This window comes from Aythya marila, assembly GCF_965140915.1.
Source record: "Aythya marila genome assembly, chromosome: 14".
NCBI lineage: Eukaryota > Metazoa > Chordata > Aves > Anseriformes > Anatidae > Aythya > Aythya marila.
In genome coordinates this window covers 15,039,031-15,054,185 of record NC_139055.1, presented here as the reverse complement: position 1 = coordinate 15,054,185, position 15,155 = coordinate 15,039,031, and the positions used below count along the sequence as shown (strand labels likewise).

Genomic DNA, 15,155 nt, shown 5'->3' with positions numbered 1-15,155 from the left:
TTCCCCAAATTCACCCCTTCCAAACTCTGGGCTGAGAAACCCCTCTCCCCTCTCTTCCTTCACACGTGGGAAGAATGTGCTTCCCTCAGGACACAGAGTCCCACAGAGAAAGCTAAAACAAATTCACCTCCAAATACTTGGTTCAGAAGCTCTGAGGCCTTTTCCAGTTGCCAGTCCCTGAATTACAAATGTTTCCTCTAATTAACAGTGCCCCGCTCCTCCGGTGTCTACTAATGACAAGCTCTGGCCAAAAGACCTCGAGCAAGATGCTCTCTATTGATCCCTGCATTGATTTTTTATCTTTTCTCATGTTGTTATCGTACATGCAAATGGATGGTAATGACTCAACATTACGAGCGCTCTCTCCAAGTGATGTTTGGGAAAGGCAATTTGGTGCGATGCCTCACAGGGCCATGTCCCCTCCGTGCCCCCGCTGAGCCCTCTGCTCCCAGCCTCACGCACGGTTCCATTTTTTTCTCCCCAAAACCGTGCCCAAGTGCAGGACCAAACTGAGCACCCTGTTGGGCTCTAATTAGATGGATTAAGAGCATATATTTATTCCTTCCACTGGGTTTACTGGTGTCAGAGCTCGCTTTGCCCGGATAAAATAACATGCTGGGTGATACAGCGAGGCAGCACAGGAGCACGACCAGAGCCAGGAAGGGAGGTCCTCTCAGGAAGGGGTTTCCTTAAGAAATCAATTAAGAGCCAGTGGTGCATGGGGATGGACAGACAGAGCAATCAAAGTTAATGGTGAGGGAAATTCGAAGGCAGTTGCATAAAACCCCTCGGTTTCGATTCACAGCAGATTCTGGGTGCAGTGTCAGTGGCAAAATGCAGGTAAAGCCTAAATGTTCTGGTAGAGCACAGAAAATTGCAGAGGGCTGGAGAAAAATAATCTCCTTTCTTCACTCTTTCTTTTGTGTCTTTCCCTGGGACTGGAGGATTTTGCAGTTCTCCCAGGATGCTGGCAAAGCAGTGCTGCACTAAGCCAGCCTCTCAGCTTGCATCCTGCACCATGCAGACACGGCAGCAGCACACAAGTCGCACACATTCCCAACACAGTCATGTTGACATGAACCAGAAGAAAAAGAAAAAAAAATAGAAGCACCAAATAGATTTTGTTTGAATGTGGTTTAAAAAAGTCCCTTTAACAGATGACCTCGGAGCTTGTGGTAAGGCAGCAAACCCACGAGAGTTCATTCCTCTCCATGCCGTCCAGCTCTGGACAGTTCAGCCAGAAAACCAACAACTAAGGATTTTGTTGGGAAATTCCTGACATTTTCTCCTCTTTGATGGGCCAGAGGACATCACAAGAACAGCCTTTCCCATGGTGTTTTGGTATTTCTTGGCTGGGAACCATCTTGGTGCAGGAAGGTTGCTGAGCCTCTCCCCGTCACCTCCCCAGACAACGAGGGACAGAGCCCACTTTGGTCCCTGGATTGGGAAGGAAGTAACAGAACTTGCTAAACAGCAAGGGATTGGGTTTGGGGCCAACTTTCATAATGCTTTACAGTGCTGCCTCCCTGCAATGCAGCTGGCTGCCTGGCCAAAACGAAGCAACCGGGGTCCCGCCCCAGGAGAATTCCCCCTTACAAAGGCTCTGAGGTTCTGAGCAGAGGATTTCCCTGCCCACCTCCAACCATGCTCCTCCCGGTCCCCACCTCTCACCACTATTTGATGTGAGGCTGCTGGAGCCAGCAGTATTTGCCCTCCTGGTCACAGCCCTGTGCACCAGCCATGGTATTTCGGGAGCACCTGACCCCAAATCTGCCAGGCTAGGAATGAGGCTGCTGCTTACATTTGCTGTTAATGAGGTTAATTATGTTAAATGAGGGTCAGTGTGACATGCTTGAAGTTGTGATTCATGGAAGAGGTCACCTCTGATGTCCAAATACAAATTTCAGAGGAGGAAAAGAAAGAAGAAGTGGGATGGAGGAAACGAGGAGCCACTGAGGTGTGTACCTGCTGATGGAGCAAAGCTCCCTTTTCCTAGCTCTGCTTGAGAAACATAGAGCTGAAGATGCCAAATGAACATCACGTTAATCTGATGACTCTCCAAGATGTCTAGACTGCTGTCGGAGCTGATACGAAGCTGGCATTATCCAAGCTCATTGAGCCCTTCTTGCCTTTTTTTTTTTTTTTTAGTAATAAGATTCTTTTCATATTATGCACTGCTGGAAAGTCCCGTTTGCATGCAGACAGCTGCTGTGTTTATAGACACCATCCAAAATGCAGCCAAACACGACAGCTCGCTTTAAGTGGAGCAGCAGACATTTGTTAAACTGATTTCCAGAGGGGTTGCAGGAGCTCTAAACTTTTTTTTTTTTTTTTTTCTGTTTTAAAGACAAAGCCTTGTCCTTGTGCAAAGACACAAGTCCCACATGGAAACATGCCTCGGGAAGAACCTGGGAGCAAAAAAGATTAAAAAAAAATATCCTTAAAGCCGAATAACAGCCTGAAAACCAGCATCTCCTGTTGATGTTAACCCAAAGTCCAAACGCTGAGCTGAACACGCTGGTCCCGGTGAATGGCTGAGGGGTCATCCTTCAAGCATGAAGAGGTCAGCTTGGCTTCAGCACTGTGCAGACCAAACATCTCAGTTTCTTCCTTTCAGATCCGCAGAGCTAAAATTATAAATAAGTGGGGAATTGCATCAAAACTGTCTACAATTGAAAACAAAATCCTGAACAGCAATTTGGAAGGGTTTCTTTCAGTCAGTTTTTCCCCATTATATCACAATGGGAGTTATTGTACAGAGGAAAGTGAAGGATGAGGGCATTAATTTGAACATGCATTTCAAATTAAACCCCATTTCCCCTCCCAAATGGAAACCCCACGCCTAGAGCAAGCAGGTAAGCAACACTTAAGTCACCAAATGCAGCATTTCAAGTTCTGACACCCAAATTCACTCCTGTGTTTGTCCCACTCCTTTCTATCAGCAACCCCTTGTCCTATTATAAGCCCGCACCTTGTGCCAAGCACATCTTAGCTCAAAAGCATCAAGAAAGAGCAGGGGGCTGGGGCTCATGAGCTCTTTTCCTCACAAGCCTTTCCCAAACCGCTCATGGAAGCACAGTGACAGGGCTGGCCCATGTGGGGAGCCGGGTGCAGCCTCCCCCAGCCCCACTTTCTGGTCTGTGGGATCCCTTGGAGCAGGGATTTTGCCCCCTCCCTTCAAAAATAACCTCACCCCAAGGGCACGCTGCGTGGCACAGCCAAGCACACAGTGCCCTCTCCTGCCGGGAGCTGCTGTGTTTTGTACGGCCCCCTCACCCGTCTTTTTGTCCTTAAATTGTGAAATTAATTCCCGGCTTGCTTTCACAAAATGCTGGTCACAAAAGGCGACTGAGCTTGACAAAATTGCAGTTTTTTTCCTCGCCAGGTTTCAGGTTCCTGCACCAATCCAGACCCAATCGTGACATCTAGTGGGTAAGAGGCTGAATGCTTTCCTCGGGTCAAAAAATAAATCAATAATTTTTACTTTCCCACCCATTCCTGCGCCCTGGCAGCGGGAGCCCCTTGCATTTGGGGGTGTCAGCAATGGGGAAGGGATCGCAGCCGCAGGCAGAGCCCAGCTGCTGGGGACGGTGGCACCGTGGGGACAGTGGCACCGCAGGCAGCTGCAGCCCTGCATGACTGAAAATACCCAAATGCAGTAAGAGGACTCCAGCCTTGTTTTTCACACAGCTTCCAGCTGGCCCAAAGGCAAGCACGCTCACTTTTGGTGATGCTATCTCCTGCAGACCTCCTTATTTATGCATGAAAAACAAGTGGGGCAATTTGCAATATTTCTGACGAGCCCCAAAGCTTGAAAAGCTCAGCAGTGCACGCCTTTTCCACCCCTAGTGGGACAGGGCAACACCTTTGCACAAGAACAAGGATCACAAAAAGGCAAACAAAGTATTAAAGTTTAATTAGCTTTTAAAACCAATTTATGAACGCTTGCATTTTATTATTTTGTTTCTGTTTCTCTTTACAAAAAGATTGATATCAAGCAATACAGGACTGCTGCCAAAAGCTGGAAAACTGAGACACCTGAAGCAGGGCAGTCAGTAAGCACCTGGAGCTTCTCCGAGCCAAGGCTGATTTGTGCTGTGCCTCTTTTATTGCAGGTGCAGAGAAAAGCTTTTCTATTATTTCCAATTACACATCTTATTCAGCACAGTAAGTAGTTTGTACAGAGTTAAAGAGACCAAATGGGATTTGGGAAGGAAAAAAAAAAAAAAAAAAAAAAAAAAAAACAGACACAGGAAACTTGTTTTCCTCTTACAGTTGATAAATTAAAAATAAAAGTAGAGATGAGATTACAGGATTCAAAATTCTACAGTCATTGAAATCCAAGCTGAAAAATAACTGCAAGAGCAGAACATCCAATTCATTAATGGAAAACTAAGATAGCATGAAAGTCAATTTTAGATGCAAAACATGCTGACTACAAGTAGCTCCATTTAATGAGAAAATCAATTAGTGCATTTTTGTTGAGTTCCAGTTTCCAAACATAGCTCAAGACAAATCGTTATGCAAGAACCCAGTCCAAAACTGTTTCTTCCATTACATCACAGAGCAGGTGTGGAAGTTCAGTCTGAATAAATGCGTACAAGCAAAGAGCTCATATACATACATGGGGCTAATCTAGCTGTGAAGCAACTATAAAATATTTCAAGTTCACCATAGGTGTTTAACTGCCAACACATAATAATTACCAACCAAACAGAATTATTATCCCAAAGAACGTCTAAATGCCTAAAATGCTTAAACTTCAGATCCGTCCATCCATCCTGATATCACACACACAGCTCCCACTCCATCCTGCTGAAGACAGCAGTTCTCCTGGCTGCTGGCACGTCCTTGGAATGTCTTCTCCAGCCCAGCACGAGGGACCTGTTGAGAGTAAGGAGCCTTTGGAGCAGTCCTGGTTTTTACTTTTTCCAACCATTCCAGTGCATGCTCATGTCCACCAGATTGAGGAAAGGAGAAAGTGCTGATAAACATGGCTTGCAAACACAGAGTGCAATTAGCTTTTGAGTAAAGGAAGCAACAAGCTTTTATCTGGGCAGTAACCCCAAAGCACATTCCCCAGGCAATCTGACATCCTTTTTGGAGCAGTCGCAGGTCATCTGTCTGCAGCACAAAGGATGCCCTGCAAAAGGCGAGCTGGGGTATGCCATTCTCTCTCTCTCTCTCAGGGCCCGGCCGCGATGCACAGAACAGGCGGCTGGCGCCGCACCAGGACCGAGGGAGGCTGCATCCCACAGCTCGCCTGGAGGAACTATTTCAGGCATGTCACATTTTAACCACACATGGCAGCATCTCTGCACTCTGCAGAGAGGTCATCCCGGAGAATCACAAGCTCCATCCGAAGCCGGTCCAAAATAAGAAACGATTTTTCAAAACATCCCAGCTCCATGCAAGCCAAAAGCCTGGAACAGAGTCCTTCCTCTGCCTCTGGGCAAAAAGTACACAGTGTTTGTCATCGATGACCCTTAATTCATGAGGAAAGTAATACCAGACACGGGGAAGGTGCAAGGAGAACAAGGTGTGTGAATAAATGTAAATCCAGAGGTGGAGGGGTGGAAAAATCAACATTATGTGCTGCGTTGCCAGACTGATGTTACAGTCAAGAGAGGAGCCACAGAGTACATGACACCGCAGCTGTTACACCCTGATGGGCTCCATGTCCTGCCCCTGCAGCTCAGCAGCTCCCTGCAAAGGGGTTTTTATGGGACTGCCTTCAGGACTAGGCACAGAAAACAGTTTTAAGGTTGAAGAAAATGTTTCTGTGGCAGGGCCCTCTGCCGTGCCTTCACCCCACCTTCAAAGCAGGCCCTGTGCAGCTGCCCTCACAGCAGCTTTCTGCCCTGGGGTCTTTCACTGTGCCCCCCCAGTGTGACCAGGGCAGCTCACACGCAGACAGCAGGACTTGTCCCAGGGACAATTTCTTTTCCTCCCAGCTGCCCTGCTATCCTGCCAGCACTGACCTCCAGCAGCAAGCAGGGAAGCCGCATCCTCCTCACCCCCTGGTTGTTCTTTGATCAGTGCTGACGTTCCTCACACCGCTCTGAAACTCCGCCAGTGCTGGAAGTGAGCTGGCGAGAGGAGTGACGGAAGAGGACTCGGTCTGTGCGTCCATTGTTATCTTTTCACTGCACGTCAGCTCCGAGATAACAGCAGGGTGAGTATATTAGCAAAAACGCAAAACTAGAAAGAGCTCTATCGTAGGAGTGCCAGCTAATGCAAGTGTCTGGATCAGTGCTAAGATGCCTAAGGAAGGTGCAGCAGAGGAGCAATCCTTGGGGCAAGCTCCCACTAGTCCCCTGCATCTCTCTACATCTCCTTCTTACTGCAGAGATTTAAGAAAAGTGCCTGAATGAGCTCCCGGCTCTTCAGCAAGGAACATACCGCAGCCTTGTGATTAACGATTTTGCTAGGCGTGACTGACCATTTAATTCTGCATTTTTCCCCTCTAAGACTGAGGATTTTGACTGGATGCAGCCACACCTACCCCTCTGAGCTGGTGCTGTGCTCCCCTCTGATGGGCAAGTTTGTGAATTACATTTTATTTACCTTTGGCAATGATGCAGGAAAGGGGGGGCTCTTAAGAGGAGAATTTAGGAAGTTTAGTTAATCTGACAGTTTCCTGTTACTATCAGAAAATTGATGAAAAGGTGGTCATCTGTACAAGATCACAGTCTGACATTTCTTACACCGCTTACTTCTTACACCAGGAGACTGAAAAGGTGGGGGTCAGGGAGAGGAAATAACTTCCCAAATTATTTGATTGAGTGCCTTAAAAACAAGAGACCCTTTCAGCTTGCTTGCAGATTTGGTCTTCCTTTAGTTATAGCCAGGATATTTCTGTACTGGACCCATTCTCCTGTGAGAAGAGGCAGCAAACCCAAACCCCCCACATTTATTCCTATCCAGTAGTTTTTGTAAGAGGAACTGAAGCAGAGTCGAGGAGAACCCCTCTGCCCCTTCCCCTCCAGGTTCTTGCCCTCGAAACACCATGGGGTGAGGCCCGGGCCTGCCTCACTCGCGCGGCCGCCATTTGCCTTCCTCACAGGGCCGGCAGAGGCCGACGTCCATGAGATATTCCTCAGAGCTGAGGGGCCAGGGAGAGAGCAGCCAACAGCTGGGACTTGTCTCTTTTCTGACCCCTGGACAGGGGAGCACAGAGTCCTGTGCTTGCAGTGTGAAAAAAATATATATTTTTTTTTACTTTGACTACAGAAATAATCTCCCAGCCCAGGAATGAAACAACTCCAATGGTGGGCAGCTCTGCAATGGGCCACCCGCAGATGTCAGTCAAATAACACTGAAAATAGAGAGGGTCAGACAGCAGGAGCAGATCCCGGGGCTGAGGAGCAGCCGGGCACAGCCACTCGAGGCCACAGCATACAAAAAGCAAAACTGGAGCCTGAAATGAGATCCAGGCTCCAGCGAAATGGACTATTTCCAAGTATTTGAAAAGCTTCAGACAGCTGTGGGAAGGAAGAAAACTCTCACAGGCTGTGACAAGGCAGAGCGAGAGAGGCACGAAAACAAGTTCCCCCATGAAACAGGAAAGGCATTGAGGCTCTGGCAGCCCGCAGGGGACGGATGGTGCCGGCTGGGCAGGCGCTCGCTGCTCAGCAATGTTTGAGGAAAATCCTCCTTCAAGGTACCTGACAGGGCCAAGCCACACAGAAGACCCCCAAGAAACAAACACAGCCACAGGAGGTGTTTCGGAGGCTCAGGAAAACACAGGACCCATCCCAGGGGATACCAGCGACAGCCATCCTCCTGCCAGTGAGCCACCAGCAAGCCCCAGCTCCCCACAGCAGCGCCTGGCCTGCCTGAGGATGCTGATGTCCAGGCAGAAGGCAGAATATGAATCCAGAGTCGCAAGGTAAAAGGCTTTAAGAACTGTGAGGCTTCGGGGAGGGCACTGCTTCGTACTGCATGCTACTGCTGCAGGGGCTCTGGGCACTGCTGCAGTACCACCAGTAGCAGCATCCGCAGCCAGTGTTACCAGACAGGGTTAGCAACAGCTTGGTAATTTCAGTCCACTTCTGTGTGAGGTGCTTGAGAAGTGTCAAGAGCATATATAAGGTTTTCAGCATGACTGTGCAGAGCTCTTGAAAAGCATCTCCTATATTGTGTATTTTTCCATTTAGCCTTAATCCAGTATTAAATGTTTCTAAGAAAAACGTGCTGGGTTCTCAGCAGTGGTGGTAAGTAGTAGGTCATTATTCTTTACACATTTTAAGCCATGAATTTAAAAATCTGAGGAGAGTATTCATAAGTCTTTTCCAGCTTCCTAAGATGAGAAATTGAATAGAGATTTAGCCAGAACTTGTAATCAAAATAACAACATGGCAGCATTTCCAGGCTCCACTCTCCAATTGGTGCTGTTTTTTCCTGTCATGTAGGTAAAGGGAATGAACATTTTAAATACAGTACCATTAGCTATAAATTACAGGTATAAATCATGCAAAATCACTATCTGATTAAAACATAATATGCTTCAACATGCATTTTTTCAACAGACAGCACGGAAGTTGTTTAATTTTCCATTACACTTTGCCTTGAACACTGAAAGAGAAAAAAATCCATTAAATCTTTAATTTCCTAAGGAGGTAGTCACCAATTTCTTCTTAATAAACAAACTGTTCCTAGGTTGTTCGCTTTTCTTAATTATCATTAAACTCCTCATTAAATTCTGGTTAAATTTTCCCTTGCAGTTCAAGTTGGTATCCTCAGTGTTTCCTAAAATAAATTGCACTTCCATTTACTGTTAGACTACTGTAGTACTCCATAAGGAAATGATTTAAAAAAGCATCTCCCCCAAAATACTGCTTTGGCCATATGGTTATTTGTATTTACTCTAGATTGGGGTAAGTAAGGTTAATTGCCCTGTTTGTTTGTTTTTAATATTTAACACCATGAACTGGAAAAGCAAGCCCTAGTATCAAGTGCTGAACAGCGAATTCTGACAGAAAACAGACCCCAGTGCTGAAGAGATGACACCAAGAGCCATATCAGACTAAACATGCACACTGTGCCACTGCTGCCTCCTCTCCCCTCTTCCACCAAAATCCCAGTGCACAACCCAAGAGTTTAAGTAGGTGCATAGGGCCGAAGCTCCTTCTAATGCTGGGTAAGGACATAATTTAACACTAGATTCCCCTCACAAAAGAAAATCTGCCAGGGAGAGCAACTTTGGTGCGTTATCTCCTGAAAAAAAAAAATCAGTGTAAGAATGCTGTCCCTTCCCACACAGGTTAACAAGGGGCATGTAACAGTCCACTTAGGGGCTGCTAATATTTGTATTTATAGGAACATTTGTTTAAAAAAATAAAAGCTACAGCTTCATTAAGGGGAAAAAAAAAAAAACAGTTTATCATGTCCGTCTTTCAAACAGCCTGGAGCAGCGGAACAGAGAGCTGCAGTCGAAGATTAAGGACATACATTGGAAACTGGGACAGCAGCGCAAGCAGCACAGCCTCGTGGAGATGAAAATGCGAAACGCAGAGAGAGCAAAGGAAGATGCAGAGAGAAGAAATGAAATGCTTCAAAAAGAAATGGAAGAGTTTTTTGAAACCTTTGGGGAAATTAACAAATGGAAATAAACAGTGACTTGTGCAGTTTGAACTTGAGCTCTCTCTGTAGGAGAGAGAAAAGCCATATTCTGATCTCAGAAATTAAGAATCTCAGCAGTAAAAACTGGGCTGTCAATTACAAAGCAAGCAATGATGCAAACTCATGGGCATGTCTTAACTCCAGGAACTCTCTGCAGTGCCCTACTAACACCAACGATGCTCTCTTTTACCCCTGGAAAAATCTTTCAGACATGCTTTACATTACCCATTCCCGAACCAGCCTACACAGCACAATGGGGAAGCTCCCTAGTATTTTCAGGCTCACTTGTACTAATGCACCAAGTGGCTGATTTTTTTAATTTCAGGATATTGTGCTTGTTGGGAGTGTTTTACTAGCCAGCCTAGAAGTCACATAGGTGTTAAATGGGCTCCAGGGGTGTTGAGTTTATACCTGCATCCTTAAATCAGATGATTTCTTTGGAGACAAACACAGAGAAATAATGAAACCAAACATCTCCTTATAGACAATGCCAGCACTGCCATGTGGCCCTGTGGCTGGAATCTGGAGCTTCAGGGTAAGTCCTGTCCTCTCCATAAAGGAATTTCCTTTCATGGAGGAAGAGGTATCTTGGATAGCCAAGAGAGTCTCCCTGCAAGACTCCCATAAGTATGCCAGTCTTAAGAATGTTACTAGTAGACTCCTTCACTCATCTTTGCAGAGCTACCTCTATACACACCATAAACACATTAACTATTTTAATACTAGAGTTTTAATAACTATAATTTTAATACTTTTTTGTTGTTGTTTTAATACTATAGTTTTAATAACTATTTTAATACTTCCCCAGTTACATCAGACAGCTTTACAAAGTGACTAAGAAACCTTATCAGTGTCTTCACAAGAATACTTACCTCTTCAAGAAAATACAATGAAATTATTTATTTTTTTCAAATTTAGCTGTACATCTGCATTGTTCAGTCAGGACAAGATGAAAGAACATTGTTAGAGAATTAGGTGAAAAGCAAATTATTTCAAAGTCCATATATATGTACAAATATATACACCCCGTATGGCCTGCAGCTTATCTGCATCTTACAAGAAAGTCTGAAAAACCAATTATGATACTGGTTAAACACAAGGGTGTGAATACAGACCTGTCAGTATCACCCAGAAAGCTTCTGCAATTTTGAAGAACAAATTCCAAAATACACTTCTTACTTGGCAGTAAAACCAAGTGCTGTTAAACATGTCCAAATGTTCCAGCTGATCAGGAGGAAGCAGCTCCAGAAAGTGTTTTAAGCTGATATTAATTTACTTTTCATACTCATACTTACTTTTTGGTTAACTGAAAACTGAAGTGTAATGAAACATTATGTTTTATAAAACTGAGAACATATTCTTTTAGTTAGATAAAACGTTCCACTTCAACACAAGAATAACCAAGAAACAACACACAGCTATAGTAAATAAAACAAACTACTCAAATTGTTTAAGTATACATATTTATTTGTAATTTTACAGTGGCTTTAGTATTGTTTTATGATACGTTTTTTGGAGAAAAAGCATCAGAACAAGGCTTTAACTAGCACTTCAGAACTAGTTATTGACAGCTTTCCTTATGAAATTCTAGTTTACTTAAAAAATCAATCCGAAAAAACAAGGAAGCATGACTGCTGTCCATGAAACAAAAAACACTGTCTAGTCATCCTGAAAACAAAGTCCAGCATCAGACAAAATAGCCACTGCATTGAAGGGAACATGTTCCTATTGCACAAGCGTAAAGAATGAGATATGACAATCAAAGCCTAATTTCATACGCAGAAGAGGCCACATGTATCTATATAATTAGACTTCAAAGCACATCTTTCTTCTGAAATTATATACCATAACTAATATTAAGGCCATAAAATCAGAACACTATTACAAGTGATAGGGCTTGATGCTACTTTTTGTGACATTTGGTAAACAGAAGGTGGAAAAGAGGGCCAAAACAAGACAAACAAAGCATTTCAAAGGGAGATAAAGGCATTTCAAAAAAGTTCTTGAACTGAAGTTGGGTGGGAGGGTGGTTATTTTAAGTAATCGGGAAAAATTGGATTTCAATACAAATAACTCAAGGAGCCCATTATACTCTTTAATAGCATGTGTTCTGGAGCAAACTACATTATATATTCTCTGGATTTAACATCTGTATTTGTACAAAACAGTTCATTAATTCCATTTGATATTCTCTCTTTAAAATAGATGAAAATTCTTATAATCTTTATAAGTTATCTTAATGACCAGATAAGGCTTCGCTGTACTGGGTTAACTAAACACAAGTATCTCTGATTTGCCCTTACTTAGGTATCTTAACTAAACTAAACTAAAACCACCTGTGGGACCCAGCATGTCATGCAATTTAAAGAAAGGGATTGTAGTTATGCATTGCTAACTTCTCTAATCATGTTCATTTTATTAGTGTATAAAACACTTGAAAGCAATAGCTCCAAAGAAGCATAACTGGAATTTTACACACTTTACTTTTGGAAAAATCGGGAATCTGACGAACCTAAAAATGTACATTAGTCATTTTATAAAGTTTGGTTTGCCACAATTTAAGAAAATATAGGTATCAAAAACAGACAAATACATTGCTAACCATCTGTTACATTTTCTTTTAAAAAATTAGCACCAATTTAAGCATCTGAATTCATAGAAAAGCTAGTGACACACATGGTTTTTCAAAAAAGTTTTTTTCCCAGTAGAAGACAATACAATAGCACATGTTCATGGATATTAAACTAGCTTTGCTGTCGTTAACAAATATGACTACTGTTTCAGGTAGTGGACATAACATGTGGTTCTTACGTGACTGCTTTCTTCTCTGCTTTCATTATCCTAAGAAACCATGGAGTGCTGAACTCCAGCCTGGAAAACGAGCTCATGTATGCCATAGGAGGCATCAAGCTTTTAGACCAGTATTTTAGAGACACTGTCTTCCTATGGTATCCTCATAGTATCTATAACGGTGGAGTCCCCATGTAAGCAGATGTTCTGGCCTCACCACAGCACATATATCTAGCTTAGGATGAATAGCCTAATGTTAATAAAAGCTAGCTGATCTCGCTACATGACAGACTTATGCATTTCTTTATACCATAGATGCCTAGGTAGTCACATTGCTATTCAAGTCACCCTACAGGCATTTAAGTAGGGGATGCTTCTCAAATCATCTCGTACTGTGTGTTAAATTTCAGCCCTAAAAAAATCTCAAAGTTCACATCTCTCAAAAAAGGTTTATATTTAAAAGGAAAATGCTGATCAAATCTATCAGATCAAAAGACTGAAACCAAATTTGAATACATCTGATTTTTTGTCTTTCCTTTTAACACCATATACTGGTTGTATTCAGAAGAATCCTAAAGTGCTTCAAACCCAGCAATTAATAAAGTTGATTTCTGTTGTGCAAAACTGCAAGCACCTTTTCAAAAAATAAGCAGCAACATCAAGGAATAAGAACTGAAATATTTAAATGTATTTTCTTTTTTTTAATTCTTGGACCAAAATAATTTGTCATATTTTCAGTAACAAATTGCAGAAGACTATTTTATTATTTTAATTTTATACTGGACTTCTTATACATATATTTCTTTGAAATAGCGGACCCAGGTAAATTTATATCAACAAAGCAAGTCTACAAGATTGAAATCCAACAAATAAAATTTTAGCTACAAAAATAGTCATTTAATAAAACACAAACAGAAGTGATGATCTTCTCTTCACCTTCCTCCAACACTAATATGAGAAAAGATGGCTTACTTAAAACATTAGTTTAGCTCCAGACGTTTTAGCATGCAGTGGGCAAAAAATAAAACTGATTTGATAAGTTGTGTAATAAGCTTTTAGAACATCACTAATTACTCATGTAATAGACAATCTAAGATATATGGAAAATAATGAGGCAGAATACATTTTTTGTCATACTTCATGTTGAAAAAAATCAAAGACACTGTGGAAAAGCAAAGAAGTTACTAGATTCATTTATAGGAACTTAAGTCCAAATTCTGCATCTGGGTGCAGGTGTCCCTGGATCAAAACCAGTTTTGAGCAGGAATTACACAATACACATCCCAGGAAAGAATTTGGTTCCCAGTATACAGTATCACTAAGTTTAGCATCAAGCCCTGATAGAATCCATATGACATATGTAGAATATACAGACAAAGGCTGGTCAGCATTTACCCCTCACCACACTAAGTACTTCCATTTCAAGACTCACAATTCAAATGAAACGCTCCACACAAACTGTATTGCTGCAAGACTGAACCTGTATTCAAAAACAGCATTATGCTCAGTAAAGATTTGTCTGCACTTCAGCAACTGAACTTCCAGTGCACACCAAACGGGAGGATTGCACTTCTGCCAAAAAAGGCTCATTTACCCAGTTCTTGGAGGCTCAGTGTGTCAGTTTTTTGAATGTCTGAATCCTATTTCGTTTGTAAAATTATAATTTTAAGCCAAATACAATCTAAAAAGGAAACCAGTTCAGCATTATGATTTAGAAATTGAGGTCTTTCCTTTAGTAAAGAAAAATAAAACATATGGAATTACTTCCCCCAACACACACTTAGTTTTGAATAAACGTATGTGCACTCTGTTAGGACTCCAAAAGACAAAAAATAATAGTCCTTTAGTGCCTAACAGTCTTAACAACCAACCAGTTAATTCTGAGTTAAAGTTCAGTTTAATTTTCATTATTTTGACAAGGAAATGCAAACCCTTACCAGAAACAAGATAAAGCTTCACAGGCTGTTTGCAAACACTAGTTTCCAGTCAGACTTGTTTGTTTAGTAAAATCTGTGCAGACAAAACCTTGATTTTGCCATTCATTACTCATGTTATTGTCATTTTCCATTACATAAAATGAAGCTTGTCATATCACACTGTTTCCTCAAAGCACACTTACAGGCTGCTTATCCAGATTTCAAAAAGCCAGGTTTCTTTAAGGGTGGTGGTTTTTTTTGTTTGGTTGTTGGTTTTTTTTTTTTTCAATTTGATTTTTTTTTTTTTTTTGAGGAAAAACGATATGAGCACAGAACATTTTAAAACATACTCCATTTCTGCAATGCCATTCAGCTACTCAGTGTTCATGTATCTAACAATGTTTCTGGTAAATAATCTGATTGATAGCCATAAATCCCTCTTTTTTGTTGTTTTTCAGGTGAGCAGTTAAGATTACAGATTGCATCTATGTTGACTGCCACTTCTTATTAGTCATATTTTATAAATTGTTTACGCATACTGCAGTAGTGTTAACACAAAGTCTCTCATACAGAAAAGTAACATTCATGTTTACAAAACTGAGCAGGTTTCTAATATATATGTATACACACTCACATATTCTTAGTCTTTAAATACATATAAATATTTATAAAAGCCAAAGTGCAAAAAAATGGTCAATTGTATCACTTTACATACATGATTTTAGTATTAGGAATAAAAGTGATTATATTGCACACCAAACTTTCTCAACTTTTAAGCCCCTGTCAAGATACATGTGCATTTTACTTTCCATCAATGATGAGGTT

At 42.1% G+C, this 15,155-nt stretch overlaps 1 long non-coding RNA gene across 1 annotated transcript; it reads left to right on the top strand.

Annotated features, from left to right (window-relative positions):
- The first annotated feature begins 7,325 nt into the window (after positions 1-7,325).
- On the top strand, positions 7,326-14,754 carry LOC309883536. The gene is made up of 2 exons (XR_014318473.1): positions 7,326-7,891; positions 9,407-14,754. It is a non-coding gene; the product is annotated as an uncharacterized lncRNA (long non-coding RNA).
- The last annotated feature ends 401 nt before the right edge of the window (positions 14,755-15,155 follow it).